The sequence below is a fragment of the Bombus huntii genome, chromosome 6 (genome assembly GCF_024542735.1).
Source record: "Bombus huntii isolate Logan2020A chromosome 6, iyBomHunt1.1, whole genome shotgun sequence".
Lineage (NCBI taxonomy): Eukaryota > Metazoa > Arthropoda > Insecta > Hymenoptera > Apidae > Bombus > Bombus huntii.
In genome coordinates this window covers 7,702,392-7,719,152 of record NC_066243.1, presented here as the reverse complement: position 1 = coordinate 7,719,152, position 16,761 = coordinate 7,702,392, and the positions used below count along the sequence as shown (strand labels likewise).

General features: G+C 30.4%; 1 protein-coding gene across 3 annotated transcripts in view; it reads right to left on the bottom strand.

Moving 5' to 3' along the window:
* Positions 1 to 16,761, bottom strand: part of LOC126867092 (protein windpipe) — a 58,921-nt gene that overhangs the window by 23,221 nt on the left and 18,939 nt on the right. For 2 of the 3 annotated variants that reach the window (XM_050621228.1, XM_050621229.1), the window contains exon 1: positions 402 to 716. The exons of the other annotated variant lie outside the window; for it this stretch is intronic. The gene's annotated coding sequence lies outside the window, so the exon portion shown is untranslated. Of the gene's footprint in view, positions 1 to 401; positions 717 to 16,761 lie in introns of those variants that run through there. 3 annotated transcript variants of the gene reach the window in all.

The window sequence follows — 16,761 nt, the reverse complement described above, 5'->3', positions numbered from 1 at the left end:
GTCTTTTAAACTTTACATTTTTGTCAAAGGTTCCATTTCCGCGAAGCGTTCAGTCGATGAAACATTCAAATACGCTAATACGAAAATAAAAAATGAATTTCATCGTTCATTTCTGAGAATTTGCACAAAGCTGTATTCGTTACAATCATATTACATTCTGCCATATACGTACATACATACATTAATACCAACACTACTCGAAACCTGTAGCCGGCAAATGACAGAAAACTGACATAGCAAAAAATTTTAATCCCAAATTAATTGGATGTCACGATCTACTTGGAAACGCGATCTTCCATTCACACTCGATTTCTCGAATTGATTCGCTTCCAACTAAAATGAGGTTTCTCACAAACGAAGGCCAACTTCCCTAGAAGTCTTACGAAACCACGTGTCCTTACCTCCTAAGTTCCAGTCTTTTGGTATGTTATCCTACCAAAGAATCCTTGAGACAGCAAAGTATCCTTGAATAATTGAGTTCACCAGCACTCGGAAAAGAAGAGGAAAGAACCGTTTCGGCGGAACGTTATCGACGCGAGGCGCGATAAAAGGAAGGTATCGGTAGAGTTTCGATGATACTTGAAGGTCTTTCGATCGGTCGCAGTTGAGCGAAGAGGTCAGTCAGGACCGGAACAAGCTGACGCGCGCAAGATGAATTCGCGGCAAGATCGAACCGACGTAAGATACGATCTATCGTAGCCTGAGGCCGAGTTAGGACTGTGGACTCTGACAATCCATGAGCGAGAGAACGTAGTCAGCGGGCAGGCCTACCAACTCTCCGCTTGCTCTCTCGGCGGCCCCACCACGATTCACGATGCACACTTGGTAGCGATAGGTGTGCGCGATCTGTCTCGGGGAACCGGTGAAATCGTTTTGAAGAACGCCGATCTCCCAGGTTTGTCCTTTATATATGTATGATGAAATACTAAACAACTGCGAAATCATGTTCCCCTGTTCTTGTATCCTTTTTCTATTAATCGACATATAATATATGATTCAGCCCAATTTCTACTTAATCAATGTGATCAATTAAACTATTATTTTTATTTAGCTCTCTACCTTATTGTATAAAGTTACTTTATTTATCTTCGTAATTAATGAAACAGAGGAAAAAGAATTTAAGCAATAAGTTAGATTTGTTTGATTTAGTAATTGTAAAAAATGATGGGAATAAGATTTAACGTGAGTGAAATGTAAAATATGATGTATTAACTCAACCGATATTTACAAATAAAGGAAAAATAAAAGAAACATCGAATAATATCGAATTACAAATTCTCATCTTGTAATTTCAAATAACGGGAAAATATAAGTATGAAGATTCTGCATATACATAGCTACAAGTAACGATTCACAATAATTCTGATCAATCCATTACCTGGAATACCTTTAATCATTCAGTTACTGTTAGCAACCCACGCTATTTGCAAGACTGAAATTGCGTAACCCTAAATCATAGTGATTATAACATTCTAACGGTACAATTACATTTGACATTAATGCTAGATATATAGATATATCTGTATACACCCTCTTATATATGAATTATCTAGGCCATGTATATGCATAGGTACTTTATTAAAGAAGAACAACTGAAGAAAACAATAGCTATTTGAACCTGATAAAATAAAATTTCTAAATAAATTTTCTGCACGAATACAAAAATGTACTTAAAAGTGCGTGCAACTAATGCATAACGAGATTCAATGTCCATTTACATGTGTAGTATAAAATTCATAATAAAATCTGAGAAAATAAAGTTAATTGCAGCAATGTAAAATAAACAAGCAACATTTTTGTAACTGTGGAATAACACGTCTTCAAATGTGTGAGTGAATAAAATAGTAAAAATTTATATCTAATCTATTATACGTAATCCATTATCTGTAATTTCTTATACCAGAGAGTGAAACTTATAATATCGTAATTTACACAGATCTTAAATATAGAAATAAATTCATTGTGTTGAAAAAAATTTCATGAAAGTGACAAATATAATGATCTATTAATATTAATTATTTATCGTTTTATCTATTTTTGCTAAAGAAATCGGTAATATACTCTTAACTACGTAGAGTACAAAATATTTTATTCTAATTCAGGCAATACATTATTTATTCTAATTATCAGTTACAGGTACAAAATATAACATTCCAAACAATCACCGAAATCGTAATAGAACTTCAAGATACGATTAAAAGGAATAGTTCACGTCGCACAGTAACCATCCTAGTAGGATTCGCATCATCCACGGGCAAACTTCATAACATCCTACCCAAGATAAACTGCTCGTGCATAAAACAAAATTGGCAACGAATGAATCGTAACAGGACAACTTTACGACAAAAAATAGAAAAGACGTTAATTTTTCACACTATCCTCGGTAGTTTTGGTTCGCAATGACTGAGCATTCGAACTTAGGATATTCGATTATCGATTATCACTTATTCATGTCTCCATCATCTCAAGCACTGGCACAGCAGAGAGAATTCTCCAAGGTGGCTTCTGGTCTATGACTTATTGTTAGTCATATCGACCGACACTCGTCGTATATTTTCTGACCCAGAAAGAGATTCTTACGAGCGGAGAAGCGGAGTCGAGAAACAAGTAGTGGATCGAGTCGACCTAAACGCCTAACACGTCTATTGCTTTACTGCCGGTAAGCATACGGTTATTACAAATCAACGATTAAGGCGTTATTGCAAGTCAAACATCATTACGATGTGAGTAATCACTAACGAATTGCTTTTACGTCCAATATTTACTCATATTTTTTATTATTATTATTGATACTGAAACGTAAAAGAAAAATCAAAATTTTATAAAGTACTATCACCTGCACGCTGATATCAAATATCTTATCAATCAATGTTTGTTTAGTTTATTTATTTAATTTCCACGTTTAATTTCCTGTGCACACATGTGAAATGTATACATACATCCATTTCTTAAAGTATTTATATTTTAAATATTTAATATACATGTATTTCATACATTTTATGTCAACACCATTTAATATTTTATATAAATATTTTTTATTATTATATATTTACCTTTAAAACGTTATAATTTATTATCTTTATTACATAGAATAATGATACTGATAAAATATATCAGTATTATAGAAAAAAAATAGTATAAAACGAGTTAACCATCTTTATTTATTTTATACTCTTTACTATATTAGTAACACTTTTACTACTTTAGAAGAAACTTACAAATATCGTATAAATCGCGTATACATACATATATGTAGATGTCCGAATGTAAGATTTCTTTTATAGAGAACTGAGGAAATTAAATACCTCATTACTGCACAACTTCAGAATTCCTATTATTTAAGATTCACAATTTACATTACGAACATTTGGTCATAATACAAATACTAATGCAAATACTAATATCGTTTTGCGTTACAACCTTGGCATGTAAAGCAACCAGTAACACAGGTGCGAGCGTGATATAATATCATTTCCTTTAGCATCGCAACCTACGTTTGACTCACGAGATGATCAATTATGGTTTCTGTTAAGAGAAAACGAATACAGCAAGTATATATTCACTGACATCTGCTTGTTAATTTAATTGACAGATTATCGGAAGAAAAGGAGAAACAGAAGAAAAATATGGAAATATCTTTTCAAATTATACGACAGAATATTGTAATTCAAAGATTAAATTTTTTAACTGTATTTATTTTTTATTCTAATTTTAGATAGTACCTATTTGTCAGAATAAATATAGTAATGCAGCGTAAATACACATAAATAACATCTAAAGAAGATATTCTTATCCTTCCTAAAACAGCTCATAAAAAAATTACTTTTGTAAGCTGTTTAAGCGCGTAACGCGTGGAGCAATCATACTTTTAGAAGGGTTAGTTATAATACTTACAATCCCATTAAATCTACATGCAACCGATTACACGATAATGAGCATGAGTTTGACAAAGTTAGGGGAACTAGCAATGATTATAGTTTACTATATTACATATCGGGTATAATTTATTTTAGCTTTTTGCTATTTGCAAAATATTTCGGATTAACACTAATAACGTAGACTTTACAAAGTATTTTTTCCATAAAGAAGTTTTTTTTGTAAAAGAAAACATCTACTAAATTGTGTCTTTTAATCTAATAAACTAAATAAATAAATTTTAAAATCAACCTAATTTCTATATCTTCTACTTTTACAATAATCAATATATATGAAATGTACTAAACATGATCTTAACTTCGTTTATAATTGCACATCGTTGAAAACAAACTAACCGTAAAAATATCATTTTTATTTAAAAGCGTGTTAAAAGAGAAACTACAATACAAATGTAAGTTTCTTCCGCTTTCTTATTTTCTTCTTTTACGCGGAGTCGCTGGAACTTCTGAATACAGACACAGCTTGTACATTTTAGGCGACGTGTAATTGTGAAAGGTTCCTTCTGTGTTACAGCGTAATGAAATCGAAATAAAGAAATCGTTGTGAGCACACCTTTACACAGTGTCTTAGAGAGAGGAACCACTTAGGTAGAGCCATAGTAACTCTATAACATAAGCGTGCCAGTTGGTGGCAAATTTGCGGATGCGTGCAATTGGCATTGCCTATGCCCTGCGTATACCTATATGTTGGCAATGGCAAACCGGCTGTCCAATCGGCAGCTATGAAGCAGTTAACTTAATATAGGCGCACTCGGAATGTGTGCCATCGACGACCTCGAGGCCTTCCCTAGGTCAGTGCTAATTCTCCAGAACCGACCACCTCTTCCGAATTTCCGGTCAACCTTCAAGACGTCGCCGACGTTGATCAGAAGCCACTATCCTATTATAACCGATCTCTCTATCTTTCTTTCTCTTTTTCTTTTCTATCTTTTCATCCTATCTCTTCGAAATATGAGCAAGAATTTCTTCTCTAGTAATAACTATAATTCTATGAATTGATTTTCTATCGATGAAATCCGTATTTCATAGTACTTTATTATTCATTCATATTTTTCTCTGATAAATAGAAGTGGTAACTAAAGTGTAATAGTACAGAGCCAACGGTGATTGAAGAAATTTACTTTACACAGCGTAAATAGAAATGATAACGCGGAATATAGTGATTCACTGATTCCTGAATTAAAGTTTTATCAATAGCTGTTTATACAATATATGGAAAATATTATGAAAAACGCTTGTTCTGTAAATATCAAATGAGTATCAAAACTATTATACAAATATAGGTGTAAATTGTTACGTACGTGTAAAACTACATATATTCGTTTTTAGAAAATCAATGAAAGTTTCCAGATATTATTTGGAAATATGAAACATGCTACGATATATTAATTTTTCAAACAATTCAGTCCTCTGAAAATGTAGATGACGAAACATATACTATATGAAGATAAGTACTTTTCTTTGCGAATAGTGTCTCTTAGAAATGTATCAGTCTCCAACGTATGAAAAGTCGCGTTGTCTGATTCCAAGAATATTTCGTATTTATCCACCTACCTACTCCCGATATCGATATTACCAGGCAATCCAGGAAATTTGCAGCAACATATTTGCAGTACGAACAGTAACTAATAACAACGAATTGAAGAATGTAATTTCAGTCAAAGAATTGATGAGTTACTAATGAAATTTTCATGAAATCCTACAACAATTTCTGTACAAATTCTTTCATTACTATGTAAAATTGTATATATATGTATGATGTTAAATTGGTACAAGAATCGTTTTTTTCCTTTTCTTTGATCGTAGGTGTTTCTTAGCCAAGTTGCGTGTTATAACACCAAGAGGGTCAATTTAGTCGAGACCCATGTTTTCTCAGTAAATAGAATAATTGGAATAAGTGCAGATTTTTGTACGTAAAATTCAAGCTAATGTAATGATTCAATAGAAGATTTATAATTCGTAGAAATACACAAATGATAACATGATACAATACTATTACGCGTATCGTAAATTGTTTTCATCCAATCATCGTTTAAGTAAGTATAATTTTATACACGCAAATGCTTACAACACAGTTATTTAATAAAATTCATGAATGAGATTATCTCTTTGTTACGAAGCTTGCAATTCCCTATTTTATGTATATGTATTATCATTTTTGCTCAATATATTTTTACTGAATATACGTGTCATAAAATTGAGTTATATCATTGTTTTTGGCTTAGTGATTCATAAATCAATATGTATTTTGATATGTTCGAATACTTTACAGAGTTAACGATTCAAGGTGTGATAACAAAAATGAAGATAATATTTCAAGAATATTGCTAAAAGTTGTATTTATAAAAAATTTGAGGCATTATTGATATTATGATAATAATGTTTGAATAATTTATTTTCGAATGATGAAGGTAATATAGAAATATGTCAATTTATTTGAAACTAACTTTCACCTGACAAACCACGTTTTTAAATTATTACATAGCTTAGGCGAAGTCAAGATCAATTATCTTTTATTACTTTCCAATCTCTAACGTACTACCAATACTTCCTTACTACTAGTCATTCTTGACATCCTTATTGAAAATTTTTAATAATGAAGTCCCACAATTTATGATATACTGCCCAATAAAGATATCTGCGAAAAGAATTTTTAAATAATTATATTACATAATAGAAGATAGTAATAATTTTTGTGCATAATCATTTTCTATTTTTGATGTACAATGATGTGCAGAAGTCTTCGATATTCCTTCGAACTAGTTCTGACAGTCTTCTGCATATATACATATGCAAACATATATATGTATGTTCTAATAACTGCTTCCGCCTTTCTATCATAGGTCCAAAAAATTTTTAATTCAATATGAATTAAAATTTTTTTAATGTTTGCTATCGAGAAATATAAACGATTGTATTTATTACAACATTCATATACTAATTAATTACGCCCAACTATATTAAAAATTGGTATCGTTTAGTAGTAAACAATTATTACTGTATTAAAAAATTATTACTGTGAATTCGTAAGTTTATATCATCGTCTACAGAATGTTTTTTAAATAAAATCTAAATTGTTACTTTTTGATACTTTTTAAATTAAATTAAACTGCAAGCTTCTTCTCTTATAAAATTACTTAATATTTAATTGCGAAGCACGTTGTAATCTAAACTTACTTACTTGTATACATCATCGTACTGATTGCGAGTATCATTTACGTCAAGATTAATGACAAAAACATTACCACATGTACACAAATCATTATTAATCTAAATTATCGTTGTGAATGCGAATCGACTTTTACATAATGCAGCGTTCAGTCAACAGAAATTATACTCTTCAATTACAGACACATGTGCCATTTCGGTACAAAACATTCCTTAACAACAAATCCAATTACACGACTGGTCAATTAAAAGCAACCAGCGAAACCAAAGCAGCGAATCACGTCGGAAGTTGATACGTTAACTAAATTTTATTAATAGTACATCTTGATGTTGTTGTCATGCAACGAATATAGGAAAGATTATCGTGCCTTTTCCTATAGCCTATTTCAAACCTCGAGCCGAGAGAAGACAAATCAAAGGGAAATCTAATCTATCGTCGAAATTGCATTAGTTGTCCGTGGCGGTTGTTATAGATATGTCTTGCGTAACACTGTATCGCAGACACGGTGAGTAAAAGAAACTCGGATAGAACTCTAATTGTAAGCTTTAAAAGTAATAATAAAAAAAGGGAAACTGATAAACGGAATTAAGAGAGATAGAGAAAGCAATGTAAAAATAGAAGAATAAGATTCGTTATACTTGTTGTACTTTTGTTTGTAATGTTATACTTTTCATTATATTATTATTTGAGTTTCTCGATGCTGTATCTACTTTATGAAATAAGCTTTTATAATATGTATACATATATGTATACATATTCATTATTACACATAAAAAAATAAATGTATGTATATATATTGCATATTTGTATTACACACATATTTTACTAATTATATACTTGTTTCCTACGAATATTATTTTTATCGTATATTCTAATAATTATATATCTTATGTATTAAACTATTTTCTATTTTATGTAATTAATTTCAATATCTTTATGCAAAACAAACTGATATACATATAATTTTATATTTTAAACTTTCATAAGATGACATATTTGTGGTTTTTCGAATTTCAAACGTATCAGTAGTATATTGCGATTTTGCGACGTTTTGTGAACATTGCGAAATAAATTTTGAACAATTGAGGCCCGAAGCATCAGAAGTCACAAGTATGTTATGTAATTATTTTATATGAAATTAATATAAAAAATCATTTTCAAAAGTAATAAAAATAATAAATTTGAGAAAATGACATACCATTAGCTGGGAACAAGAACATGATAATTCACTCTAATGTTTAAATATCTCTACTTACAATTAGACTATATGAATTATTGTATTTAATAAAAGAAACAATGCTGCTGACTTAACAACAATCTTCCGTGTATGCGTCATGCAGGTAAGAGTATTTCACTTAGTATAAACATTTCAAGGATTTCGACTTTCTCCTTAAACATTTCGCGCGACATATTTTATCGTGTTGCTAACCGAAAATTTGTAAGTGTATCGCTTACTGCTTTTACTTGTATGAATGAAGACAGAATTATAATGATAATGCAATTGCAGTTTTCTACAAACAGAAACTTTAGTATTAAAATAAACTATTTAGATAGATGTATTTTACATGGAAGATGTTTATGACACCCTATCCCCCACAACCATGCATTTTATTCATAAAAATTATAATAATACTATGAAAAAAATACGAAAAATGAATCTCCGTAAAAAATATATCGTATTCTAAAAGTGTATGTCATAAAAATGAATAAAACATTGATAAATTAAATTTAAATAACAATCTAGAAAAGAGGAAAATGTATATTTTCTAAGAAACTTCATAAATGTTCATTTTCATATATTTTTACATATTTCCGTAAATTCGCTCACAAGTGTACATTTCACTACAAAACTAGAAGAAAAGAATTATAAAACTGCTCTTCATGAGATACTAATTATAAAGCTTCACGTAGTAGAGCAAACACTAATTGATAGAAAAGATTTAATATCCCGTAAAAGAAAAAAGATAACTTTAATTTGTCTTTCCATAATACAAAAGAAACATAGAATGGTACAATGATACAATAGTTCAAAGTGTTCACTAGTATTAGCTATTATGGCAGTATAGATATTTTTTAGAACTTTCTATTACGCGGCCATGATCATTTTGATTTAATGAATTCTCCAAAAAAAGAAATAAATTATTACTTACTTCTATCGGATATCGCGACGTGATTAAGGTGCAGAACAAAATACAGCTAAATGGTGCAAAAGCCTTCGAAGCTCCTTCTAAACGCTCGAACATGGTACCATTACATGACCTGAACCCGAAATTTCAAACAATCAATCAGTTCCGTGCTAGCCACCTTATAATATATTATGAGGAAACGAGTAATTTAATTCTGAAGAAGAAATTTCTTTTAGATATATTTTATACATTGATTTTAATATCAAATTACAATTAAGTAAGATAAACAGATAAACAAATCCAGAATCTGAAGTTGTGAGCTTTTACATGTTTTATCACTTGGTTGCTGACAATTCCAATAATTGATGTCGTAACGTCTACTTAGATACTTGGAAGTATGTGCCGTCTGATAAAATGGTCCACGCGAAGGTATTACGTTACGCCCACGTAATAAACGGCGTTAACGCGAGAATGTTAAGAGCTAATGGACCAACTTCCCGGACACGACGAGTTTCAACGGCCGCGGCCGTAGCGAATCCTCTGGCAATGACATTGCCGTCTGTCACGTCGTCGACGCCGAACAATTCCTCGTTATCATCTTACTGCGTTAACTATTTATATCATTGAAACCATAATATTTCTTTGCACTCTTATTTGTCAGCAAAGAAAACAATATCTTTCTGTTGCAAGAATAAATACATTTCGTTCTATCTTATTCCTAGCAGGCAATTTATATATCTCAATTTTTACTGCCTACATGTATATTTAACTGTAATGGGCATAATTGATTTTATCAAGAGATAATAAACTACAAATTTTAACTCAATTGAACTCAAAAAATGTGCTTTAATTATAACTTTAACCACCAGGTTAATTACAGCGCGAGTTTCAGTCAAAAATACTTTCAAACAGTTTTAATTGAAATTAAAATACAAATCTCCCAAAACAGCAACACAAAGCATTTTTTGATATCTCATAAATATTTTTTAATAACACCGTTTTTTAGGAAAGTTAAGTTCCCGTTAAACTGTTACAAATAAGGTGTACCTTTGTTAATTTTGAACTACAACTCCTTCCACGATTATGATTCAATAATGTAAAATAAAGGGTATGTATATGACATAGCACTATAACTAGCAATCATTTTCCTCACAAATTTAAACACGCCCGTGACTTACAATTTTACTATCACTTACCTTATTTATTCGTAAACTAGAAAATAGTTTTCTAACCACTTTTGAATGATTTTCACTAAATTTCGAGATTGTGTGTCTTCAAAAATATATGAAAGTGTACAGCAGTGTAATAGGACAAAGGTGTCCTTAATATGACCTTACCTGATGATACCGTTCGATAGCTCATCAAAAGAAAACATACACTAATTTTCAAGCTTTTACCTCGATCGGAAAGTTAATTACAGAATAAATTCTGATTGTCGGTTTTTACCTTACTTTGCCTATTTAATGGTACGCAAAAATATTGAAAAAATTCGGGAACATCGTAGAGGCAGTAATCCAAGCTAGAGAATCTTTTTAGATTTTTCTTTGCGAATTCTAAGTATACGAAATAGAAAACTCTAAAAATGCTGGAAAATACAGATTTCGCATTAAAGTTTTAGAACGATCATCTTTTTATTTCTACAGTAGCGATATATTAACACGATTATTATCCTCAAACTTCTTCAGAATTTTTGATAGGATGCGCCGTAATTAAAAAGATAAAAAACCGGCTTCCACGATGTGTTTCGAGCAAAAACGTGATCAATACTTTCGATTTTTGCATTTTTTTTGTCTGTATACTTGACTACATTACATAATTTTTAACATTCTTGCATTCGAAAGGATATTTATATAAATGAAAGAAATCAAGCTGGTTTAATCAATCGAAAATGTATCCGTTTGACGTTGTATCTAGGAAAGTACATTAGTTAAGATATCCGACTGCGGAACCGCTATGAACTTTTTTCCTCGTAGATTCGATGCAAAGCATCCCAATAAATCTCTTAGGAAATATGTATCTATATTTAACACGATGAGTCATGACCTTAGTCGATAAGAACATTTCCATTCTTCTGTGTATTGAATCGCAAAATATTCTACTATAAACCGTCGTACGAATCGAATTACTTAATCTATTCATGAAATATAGAGCGAAAAGGTATTAAATTTGTTTCTTGACTTTCTCGTGCATCGTGACATTTCGTCATACAATAATTGATATTAAACGTATATTGAATGTAATTTGATTCTCCACAAGTAACTTTAAATGTATAGAATTACATTACAAATGTACGACATCGTAAGATCTTTTGATTCCAGGAACCAAATATCTGAGAATTCGTTAAACAATTAGAATAGCATATAATGCATAAAATTAAAAGCATATAGTTAAGATTGTTGTATTTGTTGTAATGAATAATACAGAATGTCCATTTAAATCGAACATCTAAATAAGAAATAGACCGTGGATGATTATGTATCTATAAGATATTTATAAATATATATATGTATAGAATGCTACATGAAATATTCAAAAATATATAATATATCGAAAATAAAATACCCATTATAATATTTATTTGATAAAACAAACTTTTGCTTCAGTTCCATTTTTTGAGCTGTGTATATTCATAAAGCTAGATACATAAACATCCGCCATCTAATGAGAGAAAACGAATAATTGTAAGAGGGATTTAAATGGTTTCAAAGGGTGTATTTGATAGTAATAAAGAGTCCAAAGTCGTCTTAAAAGTTGCTCTAATGTTATTGACATTTTTTTACATATTAACATCTGCTTTGTTTAGCAAATGCTTTGTTCTCTAAATTTTGTTGTATTACAATGTTCTCAGACGACTGTGATTCGAACAGTGTAACGATATAATTCAAATATTTGGAAAAATGATGATATTAGATTGATGAAAAATTGCGTGGAAGTTTACTGATGACAAAATATATCATTATAGTGAAGAAGGAAAAATAAGTACCTATATATCAAGTGTATTATCGTTATCGTCTTCATAATTTGAAAACAAGATGTGGAGCACCAAACTCAAATTAAAGGTATTGTGTGTGTCTACAATATACTCTCATAACTCTAAGACATGAAAACAGAAGATAAGTATGAGAAAAGGTTTAATGTTAAAACTTAATTATGTAAAATCATTATTAAAGGAATATAAACAATAAGCAGACTAAAAAATTGATGAAAGCCATTCCAAATCATCAGAAATAATACAGTCTTTTAAAGAGCAATACAAAAGTGGTACGAAACAGGGAAAACAATAAGCTCATAGTTGCGAAGAAGAGATAATCTTCCACGAATGGTAAATGAATCATGTCACCAATTAATATAATATGATCAGTAAAATGTATTGTATCTTGTTTTTTCTTGCTATTCTTTACACTTAATCATTCTTTCAGTGGAATAAGCACAAAAATTTTACTGCAATCGCCAATCAGTTAACTTTATATATTTAGAAGAAAAAAAAAACTATAAAAAATTTCTTTGAATATTTTTTTCTTCCTGTTTCATATATTTTATTTACATATTTACTTCAAATGCAAGACATTCACGTGAGATATGTAAATTATTTATAGCAGGTATTCTGCATTTAATCATTAACCCAAACTAAATCAAGCCGAAATTAGTCGGTTAAAACGATTACATATTTACTCCTCTATACGTTTACCGATCAAGTTAATTTAAATTAACGTTGTACTGTAATAATATAGAGTTATAGGATACATTGTTTATCGTATACGATTACAGGAAATGTATAAGTTGGCCTACTTTGTAGCGATATTCAGGGAGAAGCAGGGTTTGAAAAGAATCTATAATGACAGTTGAATTGAAATTGATCTGACGTTAAACGGAACCCTTGGTAAAACTTGTCACGTTAGATTAAGCTTTAGAATTATGGATATTGTTAACTAACGAGAACATTAGCTTCAGCGATACCCGCGCTGGAAACGATGATTTGCGAATAAACATTCTAACATATCCGTCCGTAAAAAATACAAGCGGCATTACACAGTTCTATTGTAAAGTGATCCACCGTATCTGTGACCACTGTCTGAGGCCAGGTGTTTGTAAGTAATCCATTCCCAGACAAAAGTGCAAAATTCAACCATTCAACCACTCGAAAGAGACAAATTGAAATTGATCCTCGATTAGTCACGATATTTATTATTTTGGTTAACATGAATTTGTTACCAATGATACAAACGCTATTTTAAGAAATGCTGTAGTTTTGCACTTTTTTTCATCAAATACACGTGTTCCACTGCAAGCCTAAATATAAATTGCGTTATCTGATAAGAATCCTCGTGATATCATATACAAACTAGATAAAAATCTTTTCCTACTTGCCGCTCATATGACGAAAGAATACCAAGGATAATGATACTTTATCGAAAAGTTAACTTCAAAACTAACTCATTTCAACGTACTGTACAATGCAATAATATGCATTAAAACTATTTTTAATTTACCTTCCTTGTGTTGAATTCAAATACTTGTTAATGCTTTAACATCAAAAATTTAGAACGCTATAAAAATACTTATGTCAAAATAACAATATTTTACTGCATATAAAGAATATTAATAATATTAATACAGATTAAATATCAATGAAGAATCTATGATATTAATTTCATTAACCTTATCGAAATAAAAGTATCAATAAGATACGGATTAGATGTATGGTAGTAGATAGGTGTGTATAAGGTATTTGAGACTCATATGGGACTTTGTGTCATATGTTCTGAAATACCGATCGTGCAAAAAGTCAGAAGTGTTGTTATACCATTAACTAAGGATTGGATAGACGTGACATTAAATGGGACTTTGTGTCTCACGTTCTGGAATACCGACTTCGAAGAAGATTAGGATGTTTCTTGCGCCCTCTGAATTTGCTACGAGGAGCACAGAAATTATGTATATTCAATTTAATTTTCAGCTGCAGTTTAATTCTAACTCAAACGAAAACGAAACCACTAACTATAAAATTATCATATTTTCATCACTATAAAATAATCATATTTTTAATAATTCGTAAAAGAAAATTACGACATTAGTTGTGACTGGAATTAAAATTAAATTTTATTACAAAATTGTGAAGAATACAATTGCAATACGAATACTTCTACATTCATGCTAGCACATAATTAAATGTAGAATTTAATATATTGTAGGCTAAACTTCAAGAAATATAATGCTAACTTTTGAAATTTTTATGGATAATATTTTACACTACCATATTAGTGTGATATTGAGCATAATGACATATTGTTGGTGAAACTGCATCAGATGGTCCAGGAGCTGGAGCGTACTTCCACAGTTCAGTGGAAGAAGATTGGGCATGATATAGGCGCAACACTATTTTAGAAAATGCGAAGTTCATCAACGCAACTCTAACTAGAAAACTGATTAAAACAATCGCGATGTCATAATTCGCAACACTAAAATATACAGGAATATCATTTTTTCGCAGCACTAAGATATCATTTTATCAGAACTCCAATTCAGGCCGTAATTAATTTCTCGCAACACTAATAAAAAGACCGCGACTTGCCCAATGTAATGGAAGGACGACATATAGTACATAGTATATCGGCAAAAAAAAATGAGAATGACCTTCCATTCTCTGGATGGTCCAGAAGATAGGAAGCCATTAATAGTTGCTCTTTTCTATGGCAAACTTGCCGGGCCAGTTACCCGTATCGATTTGGACCTTTCATCCTATGACGTGGCTAAGTAACCAGAGGAACAAAAATGCATGTGACTCACAATTAAATGCGAAGAGCGTTGTCAACAATATTGTTGTACCTCAAGGGAAATTACCATCAAGCTACCATCAAATCGAAATCATCGAATTCAATAGAAGAAGTGAAGACTGGAAGAGGCCTAATAAAGCATAAAATATAATTATTCTCAATGACAATGCTAATTATTTTGAAAGTTTGAAATAATAAAAGACTGATCTCCACTAAATAGAAAATTTTAATAATAATATTCAATTCAAAAATGAAAGGTTTACACTTACCAAATTTTCAATCAGATTCTACCTTTTAATTAATAATAATTATTGTAAAACACAAGAAATAGAATTAAATGAAATACAAAATAAGAAGATACTTACATTTTTTACTTTTAAAGCACCATTAGGTCCTTTCCGAGGATCGAAAAGGAAAGGAAAGAGTGACATTCTTTTAACAAATAATGAATTATTATAATTTGTTCCCAGAAACATTAATCATTGTTCAAAGAATTTGAGGTAATAAAATATGAAATTCTATATAAAAATATGAAATATGAAATATATAAAATATGAAATTTATTTTTTAATAATAGATAATAATTACAGCAAAATATAAGAATATACAAATATTCTTACATGCTTAAAACGGAAGTCTTAATTCATTTCGACAACGAGTACATTTCTTTTATTCTAGTATAAAAAACGACAAATCGCGATAAATTGTATGAAATTACGAATACAAAGTTAATAAAATTAAGATTCTCACTATTTTGAAGCAATACTTTGGTGTCGTATATTAAATTTTCCATATTTATGACGAACTCTCTACAGTTGCTTTCTTTTCTCAATATGACGCCGCGCTAAATGATGTAATTTCAAATTTTAATCTTAAAATTTACCACCAGGGTGCACTTGGATCAGGAACGTATCACGTTCTATTAATACCCGGATATTGTGTGATTTTTTAAAATTTATTTCGATATTCGTCTATTTACATGGAAATACAATAAATCACTATAAATTATGTTTGCATGTTAACATATTGCGGATTAATCGTTTTTCCTACTCAAGATACAGTTAAACTGTTCTTTTCTAAAAGACAACGATGAAAATATGAAAATTTTCGTGATCGGCCTCAAGCATCGGAATAAACACAACAATTCTCACAAACATGATTGGTCCTTAATATGTTAATAACCGTAAATACAAAACGATTTAAATTAAGTTTCTCACCGTTTTGAAGCAATGTCATGTCGATGTGTATTAAATTTTTCACATTTATAACAAACTCTCTGCAGTTGCTTCCACCTTTCAGTACGACACCGCTCGAAATGATGTAATTTCAATTTTTAATTCCTATTTCTGCCACCAGGGCGCAGATGATTCAGGTACGTATTATATTATTATCAGTTATTTTATAAATAAATTAATTTAAGTCATTTTAATAGTATATATGGCTGTTACGAACAGAAGAGGTTGGTTCACTTGTGTTGATTTTATTAAGTTTGGCGGTTAGATGTAATATGATTTCACTAACCGCCCTAAATCATAGATGGCATAACAAAACCTGTAATTTTTGCGCGATCGATATTTCAGAACACACAAAATTCCATGATGCTGTCAGATTTATTCTGTCCTTGATCTATTATTACATTTGTTACTGATACATACATAATATAAACAAGAGAGTATTTAAGTAGTAAAATAATTTTATGCTTCTATCATATCTTATCCAAATAATTTTGTGAAGTTTATTTCTCGTACTTATCTAAT